Source organism: Panthera pardus, unplaced genomic scaffold, assembly GCF_024362965.1.
Source record: "Panthera pardus isolate Hobbes unplaced genomic scaffold, ASM2436296v1 HiC_scaffold_15, whole genome shotgun sequence".
Taxonomy (NCBI): domain Eukaryota; kingdom Metazoa; phylum Chordata; class Mammalia; order Carnivora; family Felidae; genus Panthera; species Panthera pardus.
In genome coordinates, this window is record NW_026526710.1 from 54,564,680 (window position 1) to 54,580,752 (window position 16,073).

Sequence of the window (16,073 nt, forward strand, 5' to 3'; positions counted from 1 at the left end):
ATACCACATGATTTCATTCATCTGTGGAATTTTAGAAACAAAACAGATGAGCGAAGTAAAAAAAAAAGAAGAAGAAAGAAGAAGAGAGAGAAACCAAAAAACAGACTCTTAACTATAGAGAATAAACTGATGGTTACCAGAAGGGAGGTGGGTGAGGGTTGGTTGAAATAGGTGATGGGGATTTAAGGAGTGCACTTGTGATGAGGAGTTGATGATGTATGGAATTATTGAATCACTATATTGTACACCTGAAACTAATATTACACTGTATGTTAACTAACTGGAATTTAAATTAAATTAAATTAAATTAAATTAAATTAAATTAAATTATTAAATTAAAATAAAAAAAATTTTTTGAAGTATATGAAAGTATAGACATGACAAAATTTCTATCAGGTAAATGCAAAGAAAATTAAAGAAAGAATTTATGTTCTTGAAGTGAGGTAGAATACAGACAAAAACACATAAAATAAGGTGAGGAAGGGTATAATTTCAAGTTTATCACACTTAAGAATAAGTATGTACCAAATAACCCAGCATCAACTTTCACAAAAGAAACAAAACAAAACAAAGAAACAATATCTTTTTTTTTTTTTTTTTCAATCCAAAACACAGGTGGTGGACAAAATGTAATTAAGTGTATAGAAGACTTCAATAGCATAATAAATAAAATATATTTGGTTAATATATATGTTAATCATCATGTTTGTGAACATGCTGTTGCTTTAAGTAACAAAGGAACATTCTGAAAAATTGACCAAATATTAAGTTACAAAGTAAATAATAGAATTTAAGATGTTAAAAAGATAAAGACAACTGATTCTGTTTATAATGCAGTAAAACAATCAGAAGTCAATTACAAAAACTACCAGGGAGACAGGAACCTCCTCTTAAACAACACTTATGCCAAGGGGAAAATAAAAACTGAAAAAGAAAACCTGTTTATACAACAATGATACTGGTATCACTACACATTAGAATTTATAGGATTCAGCCCCAAAAATACACAACAGAGGAAAATGTATATACTAATATCAATAATGTTTTAAAAGGAAAAAAATATATGCAACTACTTTTTGTGTATATGCAGCTTTATTTTATGTTTTACATAAAATAGTTGTGTTCAATGCTGCTTGCTTACTACAATCAGCTCAGAAAGTCTTAGAAAATATTAATACCTGAAAAATTAAAAAAAATGTTAATACCTGGTTTCCAATGCTAGAGGTTTGGATTGATGTAATTGTACATCAACAAAAATAAAGTCCAAATAAACTAAATTCTTAAATTAATTTTTTTTAACATTTTTATTTATTTTTGAGAGACAGAAACAGAGCATGAGCAGGGGAGGGGCAGAGACAGAGGGAGACACAGAATCTAAAGCAGGCTCCAGGCTCTGAGCTGTCAGCACAGAGCCCGATGCGGGGCTCGAACCCAACTCTGAAATCATGACCTGAACCAAACTTGGACACTTAACCAGCTGAGCCACCCAGGTGCCCCAAATTCTTACATTTTAAAAATATAATCTTTTTTATTTTAGAAAAAAGATTTAGGAAAATGTCTCAGTTATCTTGGAATAGCATATATGTATAAACAATTTTTTTAAGAATGGAACAATCCAAAAGGAAGAGATTGAGAATTTGACATATTTATAAGGATTTTTGAAGTTTTTTTTACAAATGATAAAAAACAAATCAACAAAGTCAACAAAAATGGCCAATAATAGCACAATGCTAAGTAAATGATGTATATATTTGCATGTATACATATGCACATGTACACATATGTATGAAAATTAAGAACCCTTTAAAAGTATATTGTCAAAAGGGCTCATTAATATTTAAATGTTCAAAAACAATATTAAGTAAAAATAAAAAAGATATAGATTGTAAATAGATTATAATCCTCATGTTTAAAATACACATGCATATACTCATATGTATAGTGTAAGAAAGTAATACCAAAATTAGTTTAGTGTTGATTTTCAGGCGATGAAATGAGTGTTTACTCTTTACCTGTTTCTTGTTTATTTTTTGTTCTCTTTTCTCAAAATTTCTGTAATGGCCCTCAATCTGTTTTGTGAAAACTATGGACAATAGAAAATGTGTGCCGTTCCACATGTAGTGAAGTAACTCCACTTACGCTCCATCCAGCCAAAGTCATGACACTATATGATTAGGTAACCCCAGATTCTGCCTAGATACAGTGGATTCTCATATCCATGAATTTGAACCTCCGCTCTGCCAAGTGGGCAGTAAATTGTTATGTAGAAGACAGCCTGAAAGGAAGTGTGTTCCACTAGATAGAATTAAACACTGTAATGACAGGAACATGAATTATGTTCATAATGTAGTAACTTACTTTCTGTTCAACTTTGAAAAAGTAATTTAACTTATGTGTTTCAGTTCCCATTAAATTGATGGTAATAATCTTTCTTTGTTAACAAAGTGCTTTGAAATCACTGTGTGACAAGTAATATATTACCAGAAAGTATTCTTATTTCACTCTGCATTGTAACCTCTCAGGAAAAGGATCTATGCATCATTGTGAGTATTTCAATGTACAATGTTAGAAAAAAAATGAGGATATGATTGAGAATGATATAGAAAATACTGTAATACTCTTCTGTAAGTCAGCGTTATGAACTCACCTTGAATGTTGAATTGACTAATAGCACGTTTACATCCACGAAATGACAAATGTAAGGAAGTTTCAGAGAAAGCACAGTGGCACCCTATTTGTGAAGGAGGCAGCGAAAAATAGAGGGTAATAGAACTTAGTACGCAAAAATAGGACTATATTTCAAAATGGGCCACAGAATTGCAGGAAATACATACAAGTGAAGAGAAAGAAGGCTATTTCTATCCTGTGAGGACTTGAAGTTTGATTGAGGAACTTTTAGCATAAATAAATGGGGACGCCATTCTAAGTTAGTTCCCAGCTTTCGAAACTTGTTGTTCAAAAAGTGGCAGAGAGAAAAAAATATAAAATATAAAGAAAGCTTAAAATATAGACGTGTACACAAATCTGTCTATATCCGTATTTGAGTTGCTAGTGATACAGACTTCTCCCTTTGACACCAATGTCAATGGAGCAGAGTCATGTTCTTTTATCAAGTCATTAATTGCTGTGGGAACTTCTTGTAGAGAAAACCCCTGATCCAGAAGAACTATAAAGCCGACCAGAAACACGTTACTGAATTAAGTGCATATTCTTATTCCTCCATTGGGGACTTACATTTTATAAGGAATAAAATTAAAGTAAATATTTATTCATCATGTATGATAACATAGGACAAACAATATAAGTAACTTACCTGTAAAAGATTTGTAAACCCTAAAATACTATATGAGTATTTCTATATATTCGCACAATGTCTTTTCAAAATCTGGAGATCGTGTTTTTTCTTGGCTTCGTATAAAGAATCTGCACCCATTGTTATGGATCCAAAACATCTGTGCCACTACAGTTCTCAAAAATTTAGGAAATAGCATTTCCATCTCTTTGTTTTGTGTGTGGCATATAATGTGGACATAGTGTCATAGTGAATTCTGATAGGTTTGACTTCAAATCCAACTCATCACTTCCTATTCTGATCAAATTTCTGATTAATTTTCACAATTTTTCTAAGACTCTGTTACATCAAATATAACATTAAAACAAGACACCAAATTTAAAATCTCCTTGGAGAAGTAAATGAGGTGATATCTGTATAAATGGCTAACAAAGTTTGAGGCATGTTAGATCTGTCAATAAGTATCACATTCATCAACAAATAGGGGATTTAATGGTTCATCATTGAATAGTGTGCAGCTAATTACAAAATTGTCTAAGCATCAGATCTGTCATATGTATCATCAGGATAATAATAGCAAATTCATATGTTGCTGAGATTATTGCAAATAAATCAAGGATCATCAATAATATTCATTCCCACACTTCCTCTCACCCACAGTCTTCACTAGTTGTACCATTAAAGACAGCAGCACCGTGTTGAACATTTACAGATTGAATTAGTCACCAACTGCTTAAATGCTCAATGTGCTTTGCTTATTAAAATAAGTCTGAAACCATAAGATTTTACACAAGTGAATTACATGAACCATTTAATGCTGATATGGTCTTTCGTGATCAACCTTTATATGATAAGGTATACCAAACTCACATATACCACCTCAACTTTGTGTTTTATCCTTCACATGTTTGTGGCTGAAAGAATAAAAACAATTGTGAGAGATGTCCAGTTTTTGGCTCTGTATGTCACCACCGTTCTGCCCTAACAACAAATGAAAAGCTTAACAGATGGAAAAATCAACCACTCTTCTTGGGCCTATAAGGGAGAAGAGGACACAGGGCAAAGTGCTGCTCCAGAGCTTGGAGAGACAGACTGGCAAATACAAGTCACCATAGCTTACCAAAGCAGAGACTTACAGTAGAAACTGCCACAGGAACCAGTGCCAGAGTAGGAAAACCTAAAATACACCTGATAAAATTCTGGAGGCTAAGTGCAGATACAACTAAGATTTAGAAACTCCCAGAAAACCCAGTCATAGGGAGACCTCCACAATATTGTGAGATTTAACTGCAGAAAGTCAACCAGTTTTCCACAGTAAATATTGGAGAAAAATCCCCCTATGTTTCTGGCAGAGGGAGGAGGGAAGGAACTGTTTTGAAACACTCCAGAGCATTGTGTTCTTCTTAACAAGGCCTGCTTTCAGAGGAAACTCTGAAGTTAACCAGAGACTAACTTGCCTGGGTGTGATCAGAGCCTAAGGGACATGCCCATGCAACCAGCTCTAGCCTCCCACATGGGAGGAGGGAAATACTGAATTTGAGCATGCCCTAGCCATCCTGTTCCACCTATGGGAGGAGGGAAAAAATAACCTGAGAAGCAATCATGAAGTTTGTGGTCCAAAAAGACTGAGACCCAACTGTATATTATAGAATGCTTCCCTCCTTCCCACAAGTAAACACCACATTGCTAAAAACTATTTACGACAGTTAACTTTTACCAGGTACAATATGTCCAGCTATCAAGAAAAATTATAAGACATACCAAAAGGCCCAAAACACCATTAGAAGAGACAGAGCAAACATCAGAACCAGACATTAAGGGATATTAGAATTATCAGACAGATAATTTAAAAGTACTATGATTAATATGTTAAGGGCTCTAATGACTAAAGTAGACAGCATGCAAGAACAGATGGGCAATGTAAGCAGAGATAGAAATCCTAAGAAAGAACAAAAAAGAAATGCTAGAGATAAAAAATAAAAATTAAAACATTATAACAGAAATGAGGTATGATTTTAATGGGCTTATTAGCAAGAACATGGCTGAAGAAGTAATTTCTGAGATAGAGCATGTATCCTTGAATAGAATCCTTGAAAACTGAAAAGCAAAGAAAACAAAGGCAGAAAAATACAGAAGAGAATATCCAAGGACTATGGGACAGCTGCAAAAGGTGTAACATATGTGTAAATGGGAAAACCAGAAGAAGAAAGACAGAAAGGAAAGGAAAACAATCCTGAAAGAAACCAGAGGGGGAATCACCTTACCTACAGAGAAACAAAGATAAAAATTACATCTGACTTCTCAGAAACCATGTGAGCAAGGAGAGATTAGAGTGAAATATTTAAAGTGTTGAGAGGAAGTAAACTCCAATCTAGAATCCTGAACTTGTGAAAAGATTCACAAGTTTTCTTCAAAAAGAAAAGAAAAACAGACTTTCTCAGACAAACAAAAATTGAGGGAATTTGTTGTCGATGTATCTTCCTTGCAAGAAATGTTAAAAGGTCTTTAGAAAGTGGGCTCAGGGGGCACCTTGGTGGCTCAGTTGGCTAAGTGTCTGACTTTGGTTCAGGACATGATTTCAAGGTTGACAGGTTCTAGTCCTGCAATGAGCTCTGTGCTGACAACTCAGAGCCTGTAACCTGCTTTAGATTCTGTGTCTCCCTCTCTCTCTGCCTCTCCCCTGCTTGCTCTCTCTCCCTCTCAAAAATAAACAATAAAAAACATTAAAAATTAAAAAAAAAGAAAAAAGAAAAAGGTCTCAGTTGGTGGAGTATATGACTCTTGATGTTGAGGTTGTGGAGTTCGAGCCTCATGTTGAGTGTAGAAATCACATAAAAATTTAAAAATCTTTAAAAAATTTTTAATGTTTATTTTTGAGAGAGAGAGAGAGAGAGAGCACAAGCAGGTGAGAGGCAGAGAGAGAGAGAGAGACACAAAGTCTGAAGCAGTCTTCAGGCTCTGCGCTGTTACCACAGAGCCCAATGAGGGGCTTGGAACCCGTGAACCATGAGATCATGACCTAAGCCAAAGTCGGATGCTTAAACGACTGAGCCACCCAGGTGCCCCAATAAAAAATATTTAAAAGATCTTTAGAAGGTTGGAAAATTATAAAGATCATCAACAGGATCTACATAAAATAAAGAAGAGCATGGGAAGGAAAGTGAAAGTTTTGAAAAAAAAATTTGTTTTTCTAATTCTTAATTGATCTAACATGTAATAGTTTGTTCAAAATAAAAATGCTATCAGTGCATTAGATCTTATGATTATTTAAGTGAAATGCATAACAGTGATGATATAAAAGTTAAGAGCGAGGAATTGGGATAATTTTGTTATAATAAGGAATTCATACCACCTGTGAAATGGCATAGTGTTATTTGAAAGTGAACTTGGATTAGCTGTAAATGTATATGATAAACTTTAGAGAAACCACAGAAAATGTTTTTGAAAAGAAAGGCAAATGATATGCTAAATAAGCAAGGATAGAAAAAGGAATCATAAAATGTTCAATTAAATCCACAAAAGGAGAAAAAGAGAGGAAGAAAAAAAATGCTGGTAGGAATGCCAAAAAGCGGAGCCACTTTGAAAGACAGTTTAATGTTTTGTTATAAAACTAAACGTATACTTACTAAACAATCTCGCAATTGCACTCCTTGGTATTTACCTAAGGGAGTTGAAAATTCGTATCTGTCATAGACTCTGGGTCTGGAGTTCTTTCTTGTCCGCCATAGAGCAGACCCAGGACTGAAATGCCAGAGAAGCTAATGTCTGGGAGGAGACAAGAGCCCGAGTATGGGTCCTTGCTCCGTTTATATTAGGATCAGAAATCTTACAAGCCTTGATGGATGTCCACAAAGAGACAATGAAAGCATGAACATTAACTCATGGGTATGAGGGAAAGAGGGTTTTGAGATATGTGGTGTTAGGGGTTTGGGTCAATACAAAACACAAGCCTGGTGGCCGATTGTTGTTTATAGCAGACAGGAGGCGCCTCCCCTGTTTACCTAAACTTGCCTAGGGGACAAGAAAGACAGAGCAGGCTCCCTCAAGGTCAACAAGGCACCTTTCTTTTGCTAATTAGCTCTGCTCTGGGCAACTTTGCCTGCTGTGGTCTATAGCCCTGTTTACCTGTTTACCTATTTTGGTTCTTCCTTCCTGTGAAAGCAGCTTTCTGCTATTTTACTAATTTGGAGGTGGGGTGGAGAGGGGCTGAGGGCTTTTGCCCTGACTACCTAATCTTGTTTGCCTAACCTTGGATGTTTTCATCCTGTGGCTTTCTATTTCTTTATGCCTTGTAACCCATCAGTGTAAACTCAGGGAATTCCTAAGCTTATTCCCCACACATATCTACACAAAAACCTGAACATGGATGTTTATCACAGCTTTATTCATAATTGCCAAAACTTGGAAGCAAACACGATGTTCCCCAGTAGACTAATGGATAAATAAATTGTGGTACATCCAGACAAGGAAACATTATTCAGCACTAAAAAGAAATGAGCTGTCAAGCCATGAAAAGACATGAAGAAACTTAAGTGAATACTACTAAGTGAAAGAAGCCAATGTGAAAATGTTACAGACTGTATTATTTAACTAGTTGATATTCTGGAAAAGGTAAAACTTTAGAGACAGTAAAAAGATTAGTGGTATCAATGGTTGCCATTTGTGGGAGTGATGAAATGGTGGAGCATAGGGATTTTTAGAACAGTGAAAATACTCTTCATGATACCATAATGGTGGTACACGTCATTCTGCATTTGTCCAAACCCATAGAATGTACAAAACCTAGAATAAACCATAATGTAAAATGTGGACTTTGGGTGACTATGGTGTGTCAATGCAGGTTCATCAGTTGTAATAAATATACCAGTCCGGTGGGGAATGTTGATAATGAGGAAGTTTCCCATGTGACACTGGGAATATATAGGAGATCTCTGTCTTGTTTCTGCTCAATTTTTCTGTGAAACTGAAACTGTTCTTTAAAATTGTCTTAAGAATAATTTTAAAACTTTGAACAAATTATGCGGAATGAACCTAGGTTTGCTTTTTTTTTTTTTTAATTTTTTTTTTCAACGTTTTTTATTTATTTTTGGGACAGAGAGAGACAGAGCATGAACGGGGGAGGGGCAGAGAGAGAGGGAGACACAGAATCGGAAACAGGCTCCAGACTCCGAGCTGTCAGCCCAGAGCCTGACGCGGGGCTCGAACTCACGGACCGCGAGATCGTGACCTGGCTGAAGTCGGACGCTTAACCGACTGCGCCACCCAGGCGCCCCTAGGTTTGCTTTTAAAACCATAGACAGAGTTGAATAACTATTTTGGCTGCAACACAAGGTATTAACTGATTATCAAAATACCGAGTTATTCTAGGTCTACCTGGATTTGTTCTGTGGTTGAAAAAGACCCTTGGATGTCACAGGAAAGTTTGAAGAACTTTCTAGAAATCTCCTTTCAGATATTAACTATAAATCATTTCAAATTAGAAAGGTATTTTAATGTTACAGGATGTTGCATTTTGAAGTTCAACAGTTCCTCCTGGGGCGTCTAATTCAGATCACTGTTTGAAAAATAAACACCAAATTGTTACAGAATAGAAAATGTTCTTTAAAAGAGATAAGCAGATGGAGTTTTTACTAATTACCAAGTACTGTTTAGTGCAGCTTAAGGTAAGAATCCATATAAACCTGTTTTCTAATCCAGCAGAATACATCACAGAAGGAATAGATATGGGGTAAATGGCTGCCCTGTGTTTTGATATAAATAAGATCATTAGAGCTGCAAGAAAGAAAATGGCTTTCTTATAACTTGTATAGGGTCATTTTCTTCTATCATAATACTTAGAGACTGTTGTTTCATGCTGGATGGATCTACTTTGAACCAAACATATTTTAATGTAAACTATAATCCATATTTGCTTCTTCAAGACCAACTCCCTAGATTTCTTTACTTGTGGATCTCTTTACAGTTGTGTGCTCTTCTCTATTCATCAGAAGATAAATCAGTGCAAAGAAAATGAAGTTATCTCAAAAAGAACTCAAAACCAGTCCAAAGGGCTTTGAATTAGCACTCTAAATAAAGGTTTTCTAGGATTACCAAAAGTTTAGGCTGTCCAAGTTATTGGACATAGACAGCTCTCTGTGCAATTGAATTTCTGTTGTAACAAAAAGAATCCCAATTAAAAACTAAATCTTTCTAAGATTCCTACCATTAATTCTCTGATCGAGTGGCTAAGTGACTGTATTACCTAGAAAGGATGACAACTTATGTAATGTATTGCAGAAACTAGTTTCTCTGTTTTCAGGCAGAGTAGAAGGGAAGAAGATGAAAGGATCTGAAAAAGGATTCAGGAAGATACTGATAGGTGAATGAAATTTTGTGGGAGAAGGAGACAGGGGTCACTGACAACTCAGACTGTGTGAGGGCATTTGGGTTACAAAAAGAAAATCACCAGCCCATTTCTGGTTCTAAAAGGCAAATGAAAATGATTCCAGGGAATGTGATCGTATTTCATTGCATCCAGACATAATAGTTATTAAAGAGAAATAACAACCTTGCTTTATGACTACAGGAATTTATGATCCACCGCCTTTTCTCTCAAGGAATTTAAAACTTAGCTGAATTCACAAGCATACACAGAGTTAAAAACTACTGAAAGAGTTAAAGAGACTATAAGAAATTTGCACATGTCACTCCATAATTAATGGCAAACGAACAATACAGAATATGTGGGTTCTGACTTCATTAGTTGGTGGCGAAGGTCAAGGCAGTCTTCGGGGAAGTGGCATTCCTTTTGGCTCCTCTTAGAAAGTCAGCCACTGTAGCAGCTAAAAATAAAAGAAGAATAAACAGAAGAAATGTATTTTAAATTAATATTCAAATGATTTTGAAATATTCAAGTTGAGCTACTGTGAGCATCAGTAATTACACCAAAAAATGAGTAAATGTTATAATTATAACTGCAGTAAAAATTATCCAGCAGTTTCAAGGAGAAGCTCTGCACAGCATATTGATCAGCAGTTATAGGGCTTTTCTTAAGGATGAAAGCAACCTGAAGATAACTTAAATTCAGTTTGTTCACATAGTGGATGTTCCAGTGGCTGAGCCACAAGACCATACGAGTAGCTAGCTTCACGAATTCTGGCCCCTACTGTTTACATCAAATGTAATAATCTTATATTAATACATTTCCTGGATTATACCACGGGGAGAAAAACTGCTCTCCATAGTTCTCTAAATTTCTCAGTTCAAACCAGTTAGCTAAGGAATTTTGGGTTAGAATCACTGTTCTCCATTTATTAGCCCCAATACAATTCTAAAACATGTTAATCGCATTGAAAATATTACATCTAGGATTATAAATTCAGACTTCTAATAGTGATCGGGAGAAGGAAGAATAACACCGCCTGTTACTCTGCCTATGTTTACTACCACTCTCTGCACCATGACCCCACCTGAATCCTGAGCCTCCCCCCTAATCTCTAGGCCTAACCCTGATCTTAAACATACCTAGGTTTTGTTCATTTGTTCATTTCTTTTTTAGATTCTACATGTAAGTGAAATCAATACATCAATACAGAGAACAAACTGGTGGTTGTCAGAGGGAAGGGGGTGGAGGGTAAGCAAAAGAGGTGAAGGGGATTAGGCGATACAAACTTCCTGTTATAAAAATAAGTAAGTCATGGGGATGACAAGTAAAGCATAGGGAATATAGTCAATAATATTATAATAACATTGTAGGCTGACAGATGGTGACTACATTTATCATGGTGAGCATCTGTAATGTATGATTGTTGAATCACTTTGTTGTTCACCTGAAACTAGTGTAATGCATGTCAACCGTATTTCAATTAAACATTCTCACACACACACACACTCACACACACTCACACACTCACACACACACACAAAACATACCTAGGCTGGCTGCTAATAGTCTCTGCCTATTCATTCCATCCCAATCCTACATTTTATGTCTTTCTTTAGAAGATGGTACACAGTTTCCTATCAGGTTAAGTTAAACTCCTCAGCACTATATTGTAGGTTCTCCCCCATCAGACCCTACAAATACCGAATGATTTTCTTTCAGAGGCCCTCAGATTTCATTAATGGCTCTGGTTTACTTCTACATACTCACTTCCCCCAACCAAAGCAGTCAACTCCCTGTAGCCTCCTCACACTCTATGCCTCTGTGACTATTTTTCTGATAACCACACACCTGATCAACCCTGATCAGGTGATCAACACACCTGATCAGATAGTCTTCTGAAAAGCTACCGGCGTCTGTAAATACAACTTCATTTTCTAATTTACACCTTCTTCTGAACTTGTTGAATTCAGTCTTGTCTCACCAGCTCTGAGGTTTGCAGTCCCCACACCACCCACCATACTGCCATGTGTATGAAGTTGAATATGTATCTATTGAATGAATAAATGGAAAAAGGAGCAATTGAATTATTGAGTCTCTGGACGGCAGAAGATTCAGAGATTCTTGGAAATTTAGATGTCTAATAATAAACATTGATTGATTGTGAAAATTTGCTTTTTGTATTTTACATTTATTAGGTTGATTTAATGCAACATAACTGTAAAATTCACTTATTTTTGCTGGAATTTTAATGGTACTTATAATCTAGTGGAGGGAGAGAGAAAACAAACAAGTAAACACCCAAATAAACAAGACGATTTATCATTAATTTTTGCTACATATATATTATACATGTTATATATTACCAGTTTATTGATGACTCTAAATTATGCAGTAGGATATAAATATGAATCTTTTCCCCAATGACTAGTTTCAGTGCTACTCAGCTAAATCTCTCTTTCCTACCCTATAATGACATCTTGGCCAGAAATCCCAACTTTCTAGTTGATCTAGCTATAAAAACTCAAGCCGTTAAAAAACTTTAATCTTTTTTTAAAGTTTTTATTTAAATTCAAGTTAGTTAACATACAGTGTCATATTTGTTTCAGGCACATAATATAGTGATTCAACACTTCCATACATCACCCTGTGCTCATCACAAGTGCACTCCTTAATCCCACCACCTATTTAACCCATCCCATTCTGGTAACCATCAGTTTTTCTCTATAGTTAAGAGTCTGTTTCCTGGTTCTCATTTTCCCCCTTTGTTTGTTTGTTTTGTTTCTTAAATTCCACATATGAGGGTGCCTGGGTGGCTAAGTCATTGAGCATCTGACTTCAGCTCAGGTCATGATCTCACAGTTCATGAGTTCGAATCCCACTTTGGGTGAGCGTGAGCCCTGCTTTGGGTGAGCATGAGCCCTGCTTTGGGTAAGACACGAGCCCTGAGTGAGCCCTGCTTCTCTCTCCCTCTCTCTGCTCCTCGTGGGATTCTCTCTCTATTTCTGCCCCTCACTCACTTGCGCCCTCTCACTCTGTCTCTCAAAAAAAAAAAAAAAAAATTCCACATATGAGTGACACCATATGGTATTTGTCTTTCTCTGACTGACTTATTCCAATTAGCATACTGTCTAGCTCCATCCGTGTCCTGGTAAATGGCAAAATTTCATTCTTTTTATGGCTAAGTAATATTCTACTGTATATCTTTATACCATATCTTGTTTTTCCACCTTATCAATCAATAGACATTTGGGCTGTTTCCATAATTTGGCTATTGTAGATAATGCTACTATAAACATCAAGTTGTGTGTATTGCTTTGAATTTGTATTTTTGTATTCCTAGTAGTGCAATTGCTGGATGGATCATGGAGTAGTTCTATTTTTAACTTTTTAAGGAACCTCCATACCATTTTCCAGAGTGTCTGCATCAATTTGCATTCTTACCAGCTGTGCAAAAGGGTTCCCCTTTTTCCACATCCTCGCCAACACCTGTCATTTCTTGTGTTGTTTATTTTAGCCATTCTGACAGGTGTGAAGTGATTTCTTATTGTAGTTTTGATTTACATTTCCCTGATGATGAGTGATGTTGAGTATCTTTTCATGTGTCTGTTGGCCATCTGTAGATGTTCTTTGGAGAAATGTCTATTCATATCTTCTGCTCATTTTTAATTCAATTATTTGAGTTGTTGAGTTGTTGTTGAGTTTTGTATGTTCTTTAAATTTTTTGAATACTAACCCTTTATCAGATATGTCATTTTCAAATATCTTCTCCCATTCAGTAGGTTGCCTTTTAGTTTTGTTAATTATTTCCTTTGCTGTGCAAAAGTTTGTTGTTGTTGTTGTTGTTGTTGTTGTTTTGTTATTGTTGTTGTTGTTGTTGTTTGATTTAGTCCCAATAGTTTATTTTCTATTTCCCTTGCCTCAGGAGACAAACCTGGAAAAATGTTGCTACAGTTGATGTTAAAGCAGTTAACTGTCTATGTTCTCTTCTAGGATTTTAATGGTTTCAGGTCTCACATATAGGTCTTTTAATCCATTTTGAATTTATTTTTGTGTATGGTGTAAAAAAGTGGTTCTGTTTCATTCTTTTCCATGTTGCTGTCCAGTTTTCCCAAAACCATTTGCTGAAGAGACATTATTTTTCCCATTGGATATTCTTTCCTGCTTTGCAGAAGATTAATTCAACAGATAATTGTGGGTTCGTTTCTGTCTGGGTTTTCTATTCTATTCTGTTGATCTCTGTGCCTATTTTTGTGCCACTACCATACTGTTTTGTTCACCACAGCTTTGAAGTCTGGAATCGTGATGCCTCCAGCTTTGCTTTGCTTTGCTTTGCTTTTTCAAGGTTGCTTTGGCTATTTGGGGTCTTTCATGGTTCCGCATAAATTTTAGGATGATTTGTTCTAGCTCTGTGGAAAACGCTGTTAGTATTTTGATAGAGATTGCATTAAATGTAGAGATTCCTTTGAGTAGTATAGATATTTTAACAATTTATTCTTACAGTCTGTGAACACAGAATATCTTTCAATTTTTTTGTGTTGTCTTCAATTTCTTTCATTTGTGTTTTATAGTTTTCAGAGTACAGATCTTTACCTCTTGGTTGGGTTTATTCCTAGGTATCTTTTTGGTTTTGGTGCAATTATAAATGAGATTGATTCCTTAATTTCTCTTCCTGCTCCTTCATTATTGGTGTACAGAAATGCAACAGGGTTCTGTATGTTGATTTTGTATCCTGTGACTTTACTGAATTCTAGCAGTTTTAGCAGTTTTTTGATGGAGTTTTTTGGGCTTTCTAGTTATATAATATCATGTCATTTGCAAATAGTGAAAGTTTTATTTCTTCCTTACCAATTTTGATGCCTTTTATTGTCTTTTTGTTATCTGATTGCTGTGGCTAGGACTTTCAGTCCTATGTTGAATAAAAGTGGTGAGAGTTGACATCCCTGTCTTGTTCCTGACCATAGAGGAAAAATTATCAGTTTCTCCCCATGTAGGATGATATTAGCTGTGGGTTTTTCATATATGGCCTTTATTATGTCGAGGTAGTTCCCTCCAGACTTACTATGTTGAGGGTTTTTATCATGAGTGGATGTGGTACTATGTCAGATGCTTTTTCTGCATCTATTGAAATGATTATATGGTTCTTATCCTTTCTTTTATTAGTGTGATGTAACACACTGATTTGCAAACATTGAACCACCCTTGCAACCCAGGAATAAATCCTACTTGATTAAACGTTTAATCTTCAACTCAGTTTATATCCCATTTCTTTTCCTCTCTCTAGTGCAATCTTTAGCTGGGAATCTGGATTCAAAGAGTGGAGAAGGCAAATGTATGGTATGGCTCTGATAGCACTCAGCCTGTTCTGTTGCTGAGGTGGGATATGGCTCAATCCTGGATACTTTTTTAAGTATATATTTGGTGAAATTTCTCATTCTTGCATAGTGAAGAAGCCTATTCCCTCTCTGGATTCTGCCATATCTTTCCAATTCTCTCCTCTGCTCATTTAGACACAGGGGCAGCTCTTAAGTCTGTTGCCTAGGCATACATTCACAAAGTAAACAAAATGGCCCCCATTTTGTAGGATGGGTGCTTTGGGGTGCTTTGGAGTCCTATTGGTTTATGAGAGGGAAAGAACCTCTCATAATGAACCAGGTGAACTCTTCCACTTTGAACAGGTCATTCTTTAAGGGCAACCATCTCTGTGACTCTCATCCAAATCTGCCCTTTTTCTACTGCATCACCTCACCATCTCTCAGCTTCAGTCTCCTCTAGTCTTTTCATGTAGGGAGCATGCATTAAAATATTCCCATCTTGTGCTTTACAGTTTCTTTAAGTTGGATGCCCTTGGTCTGCTTGACAATGTTTTCTTTTAGTCCTCAGTGGGCTCTAGTCCTCAATGCTTAAGCACCAGGAAATGCCTGAATCATTACATATACTTTCCTTTCTCTGTCTTCCTTCCCTGTGAAGTTAGAAAAGTTTAAATTTCTTTTCAGTGTTGCTATTTGCATGGCTGTCACCATGGTGACAATAATCCAAGACAAAAAGACACCAGTATATGCAGACAAGAGATATAGAGTGATTCAAGACTGTAACTGTATATAATTATCTACAAAAAGTGTCTCAGTGATACCCACCACCATCTCCCCAGACCTATGAAGCATCATTGCAGATAGACAGCCTGATTAGAAGTAAGAATCCTGCTGCGTCTTTGGAAAAACTTTCTATTTTCTTGGGCACTTGTAGCTTTGGATATGGTAACTGCCCAACAGCCTGCCCAATAGTAGTTCTGAGTAACTGATAAAATCCTGAGTCATCACAATGAAGCTGAGTGTATTGAAATTCTGTCCTATCTAGATTGCCTGGTTTTCCATCCATACCACTGCTTTCTGGCTGCCTCTCATGTAGTCATATGTGCCT